Source organism: Schistocerca serialis, chromosome 4 (genome assembly GCF_023864345.2).
Source record: "Schistocerca serialis cubense isolate TAMUIC-IGC-003099 chromosome 4, iqSchSeri2.2, whole genome shotgun sequence".
Lineage (NCBI taxonomy): Eukaryota > Metazoa > Arthropoda > Insecta > Orthoptera > Acrididae > Schistocerca > Schistocerca serialis.
In genome coordinates, this window is record NC_064641.1 from 359856584 (window position 1) to 359862268 (window position 5685).

Consider the following 5685-nt stretch of genomic DNA (forward strand, 5'->3'; position numbering starts at 1 on the left):
ATTCAGGCAAATTTACAAGGCCACAGCTGATCACAAAACCAATAGAGAAGAGTATATGTATAATAATTTTGTTTCTAGTGGCCATTTCCATTATGATGAAAATCACACCCTTCCAATCACTCCAGTTTTATATAAAGATATCAGCAACATATGAAGGCTGTTCAGAAAGTAACATCCAATTGGTCGTGAAATGAAAACCACAGTAAAAATAAAAATTTATTCACAACAGTTAACCACACCTTCCAGCTGCCTCTCTAAATAGGCACTGCTCTGACTTGGACATTTGTCATGGCAGTGTACAAACTTTCTTTGTGCCAAAATATTGTCTTTGTAGCCAATGGTTCATGCAAGCAGAGGTGAACATTGGAGGGAGCCAATGAAGGGCTGTTTTGTAGGTGATCAAACACTTCCCATCAAAAATGGGGTAGGAGTGCCTTCATTGCCCCTGCAGAATGTCGCTGAAAATTGTCTTGAAGAAAATGTATGTTACGTGGCTGCATAGCTACAGGTAAAATTTTTTGCCAGATCCACATATTGGCAGGAGACACTGTTGTTTTATGTATTTCTACATGATCGCTTTGCGCTCTGAACTGAAAAGATTGATGTGAAGCAATCAATGAGCACATTAAAGACACTGCCCAACACATCTGTGCAAAGTTCCATTGGATTTTCACAGTGGTTTCCATTTCACGCCTAATCAGACCTTACTTTCCAAATTCACCTTTTATTATTACATATTAAAAGTGTTTTAACCTACCTTTTTCACCCTTATTATTTAATATTTTTTACTGTTAATTACTTTTTGTAAAAGCTTCCAACTCCTTCATTCATACCAAAAATTATATATGTGATTTTTATCTCTTCATATTACTTCATCCTGTAACTACCTGCGGCATGAGTAAGGTATCTCGCATGAATGCAAGAAGTCAAGTGGCAAGAAATTGTTCAATTGTTCAAAAAAATTTGACAAAAAAATAAGCTCCATATCTCACTAATCACTCCTTCCCTAACAATTAAGGATATATACTGAAGTGCCAGAGAAACTGGTATAGGCATACATACTCAAATACAGAGATGTGTAAACAGGCAGAACACAGCACTGCAGTTGGCAATGCCTATATAAGACAAGTGTCTGGCACAGTTGCTAGATCACTTAGTGCTGCTAGAATGGCAGGTTATCAAGATTTAAGTGAGTTTTTATGTGGTGTTACAGTCAGCACATGAGCGATGGGACAAAGGATCTCCAAGGTAGCGATGAAGTAGAGATTTCCCCGTATGACTGTTTCATGGGTGTACTGTGACTATCAGGAATCTGGCAAAACATCAGATCTCTGACATAACTGCGGCTGGGAAAAAATCCTGCAAGAAGAGTACCAATGGTGACTGAAGAGAATACTTCAACATGACACAAGGGCAGCCCATCCGCAAATTGCTGCAGACTTCAATGTTGTGCCATCAAAAAGTGTCAGCATGTGAACCATTCAATGTAACAACATCGGTATGGGCTTTTGGAACTGAAGGCCCACTTGTGTACCCTTGATGACTGCATGACACAAAGCTTTACACCTCACCTGGGCTTGTCAAGACCAACATTGGACTGTTGATGACTGGAAATATTTTGCCTGGTTGGACGAGCCCCATTTCACATTTCATAGAGCGGATGGACATGTATGGTTATGGAGACAATCTCATGAACCCATGGACCATACATGTCAGCAGGGGTTGTTCAAGCTGGTGGAGGCTCTGTAATGGTATGGGGCATGTGCAGTTTGAGTGATATGGGACCCCTGACACGTCTAGATACAGCTCTGACAGGTGACATGTATGAAAGCATCCTGTCTGATCACCTGCATGCATTCATGTCCTAAGTGCATTCTGAAGACCTTAGGCAATTCCAGCAGGACAATGCAATACCCCGAATGTAAAGAATTGCTACAGGGTGGCTCCAGAAACACTTACGCTGGGCACCAGACTTCCCAGACATGAAAATTATTGAGAATATCTGGGATGCTTTGCAACATGCTGCTCATGCTCTTTATGGACAGCCCTGCAGGATTCATGGTTTCAATTCCCTCCAGCACTACTTCAGACATCAGTCGAATCCATGGCATAGTGTGTGGCAGCATTTCTGCATGTTCATGGGGGCCATACATGATATTAGGAAGGTGTAGCAGTTTCTTTGGCTCTTCAGTGTACTATGCTCCTAATACACAACAGCCTTAATCCTCAGTTAAACATGATAAAACACTGAAAATTTTTCATGGAGATCAAAAGAAAATGTTCTGACTAGATTGAACACAGCATACAACTGCAGTTATCACATCTTAACCTCCCAGAACAGAAGAATTCGTGGTTATGTTGAATATTCCATTTTATGCAACATTTAAATGTTTCTGTTCTTAATGCATGTAATATTTTACTTTAAATACTCCCCATATGCTACTCTTCATCGTATCTTGCTTCAGAGATAATTTTGTCAGTTAAAACTATGAAAATGCAATGAGTCCCCAAAGGACATTACTGACAAATCAACCGTGTGTTCCATACTAAAAAAAAAAAAAAAAAAAAATGCTCAAGTGTGTGCAACACCATACCAAATAGGACTGACAGGGGATGTTGGAGGTATACAGAGAAGAGCAAAAGGGTAATACCCTCCTATTACAAAATGCTTTTTGAATGCTCTTTACTGATGGGAATATAGTTTCTACACATCATTATGGTACATATAAAGACATTTTTGTGCATTACAAACATCTGGAAAAAGACACTGCAATGCTTTTTCACATATATTATATTTTCTTTCACATTCAACAGTATTGTGCATTTTCAAATAAGTACAGTATTAGTTAGTCATTTATCTTCAGACTGCACTATAGTTTCCAATCCAACATAATTTTAATAAGTCAGATAGTCTCCAAGAGCTCACTTACTGGGAGATTCTGTCTGCCAGTATTTATCACTTAATTTTCCAACCACAGAAAGTACTGAATCACCACCTCCATCCTATGCCAAAGTGTTATCAAATGCCTACACTGGGCCTGCCCACATAAATTATGTAACATGTGAAACAAACAAGAACCTTGAAAAACAAACAATAAAAATACCACTTCCATTAGCAGATAAGAAGACAGCAACCTCAGTAAGTACTGTATCATCTCCATCCCATAGTGAGATGTTATGTAGTGCATCAAATCAGCCATCCCACACTGATGTGTTTTTTTGTGTATCAAATCATCCATGCCAGATAAATTATGCGGGAATTGAAATAAAAAAACTCTGCCTTCTGAGCCTCAAACAGGATCAAGAAATACCGCAGAGAAATGATTATGTTTATGGCCCACCTCAAGAAATTCTAGCTGCTACTGAAACATAACACCACCACCGCACCAAACATGAGAACCAGTGAAAGGCAAACCACTGTATACACATCCAGTTGGGCTCAGTACACCATACATGTTCCCTCTTGCAGTGAAAAATCAATTTTATTTATGCACATAAATATTAGATCTCTGAAATATAAAGCTGGTGAACTTGGTGTTATACTAAATGGGAACAAATGAATAGTGTTATGTATTAGTGAGCACTGGTTAAGAGAAGAGAAAAATGTGTCTGTACCACCATGTTTTAATTTAATTACCAGTTTCTGCTGACCCAGAGGATATTGTGGAGATTATGTGGGTTCCTTAATATATATAAGTGATAATCTAGAGTTATGGTATACTGTACTTGATGTCAAAGACTTATATGTTAAAGATACTCTTGAAGCAGCTGTCATGTTACTACCAACATTAAAATTCAGAGTTATTCCTATATACCAATCTCTTGACAGTGATGCCCAGTAATATGTAGACTGTTTGGATAAATTTATTCTCTGTACAGAAAATATACAAACACAAGACAGTAATTTTAGGAGATTTAAATTTTGATACACAAAAAAAGACGTCCAAAAACTTTAATTTGCTAAACATGCTTCTGTGCAAATTACACTTCTACAAGACAATGTTCTTGTCTTGACAGTTTTATTACAAATGTACATAAAGACAACTTTGAACTGGGACTACTTGATGTCAACTATCTAACAGATCACAAAGATATATGGATAAAACTAGCAATTAATGAACCAAAAGGAGATTGTGGACCAACTCAGTATGTCAGGCTGTCAAATGATGAAAGTACAAGTAGCTTCAGGGATAAGCTGGAGGTACTAACCTGGAACATGCTTCCAACAGTGTTGAGGAGGCTTGCAGTAGGTTTGTTAGTACTCTACCTAAAATTTTCAATACCTCCTGTCCAGTGGTTACAGAATACAACAAAACTAAAGGAATCAAGCATGGTCAAACAACTCTACACAAGTGGTTCACACATACACAAAAGCTAAGATTAATGGTTTTAATATGCCATGATAAGGTAAAAAACAGTAGTGTTGAAAATGCAGCATACATTAGCCTCAGGAGACACTTCATATCACAAATAAGATCAGCCAAATTTAGAGCAAATGATAACTTCATCGAAAACTCCAATAATAAATGTAAGACTGCATGGAGGGTCATTAAAGCTGAATTAGGTACAGGTAGTCATTGTGTAAAAGTTACAAGTCATGTTAATGTCACTCCAGATGAATTTCACCTGTTTCTTATCAATGCTGCAAACCCGAATTTCTCATCTTGTCATAAAAAGAGTTCAAAATCTAATTCACAATCTACTTATATGGGGTGTTCAAAACCTCTCTCTGCAGTGCCATGTGATTGATATGCATGCATGCTGTATGATTGTTTGCCTGCCTGGGTTTTTCAACAAAATGATAAGTGCACAACAACACTTCAGTGATATTTTGTACCCATTCATAGGAGAACATGTGTTAAGTGAAATACTGAATGGTTATTTTCAACAAAATGGGGCAACCACACATACAGCTCACATTTCAATGTCAATGCTTGCTGATGTTTTTGGTGATTGCATAATTTCACATGGACTTTGGCCTCCACTATTGCCTGACCTAACACCACTGGACTTCTTCTTCTGGGGTTCAGCGAAAGCAATTGTCTATAAAAACTGTCCAAAATCCACCAATGAATTGAAAACTGAAATATCCACTTTCACTGCTTCTGTTACAGCAGAAATGTTACAGCTTGTTTTTGGAAACATGATTAGATGAATTTAATTGTGTATTCAACAACAGGGGGGACACTTTCAACATTTAATGTGAAAATTTGTAAGTAAAAATGAATAATCAATAAATTAATAACTTGTATTTCACTGAGTTTCATTTTGGTACATTCACTGTGGCATATGGAATGTGCAGCTAACAATCAAATGGCACTGCAGAGAGACTTTTTGAACATCCCACATAAATCATAATTAACTGAAAACCTCAGCTGCCAACAGGTGTTGTTGATATATCTCAATGGGGACAGTTGAAAATGTGTGCCCTGATCGGGACTAGAACCTGGGATCTCCTGCTTACATGGCAGGCACTCTATCCATCTGAGCCACTGAGGACACAGATGAATAGCACGACTGCAGGGACTAATCCCTTGCATGCTGCCTGTGAGACCCACATTTCCAACTGTCCACAATCTACATATATAATGTACCTAATAGATATTTGCCCATCCACTCATTACTCGCACCCACTAAGGTGATGATTCCTGTAATAGTTTGGGCACCTGTGCACATTCAAACAGA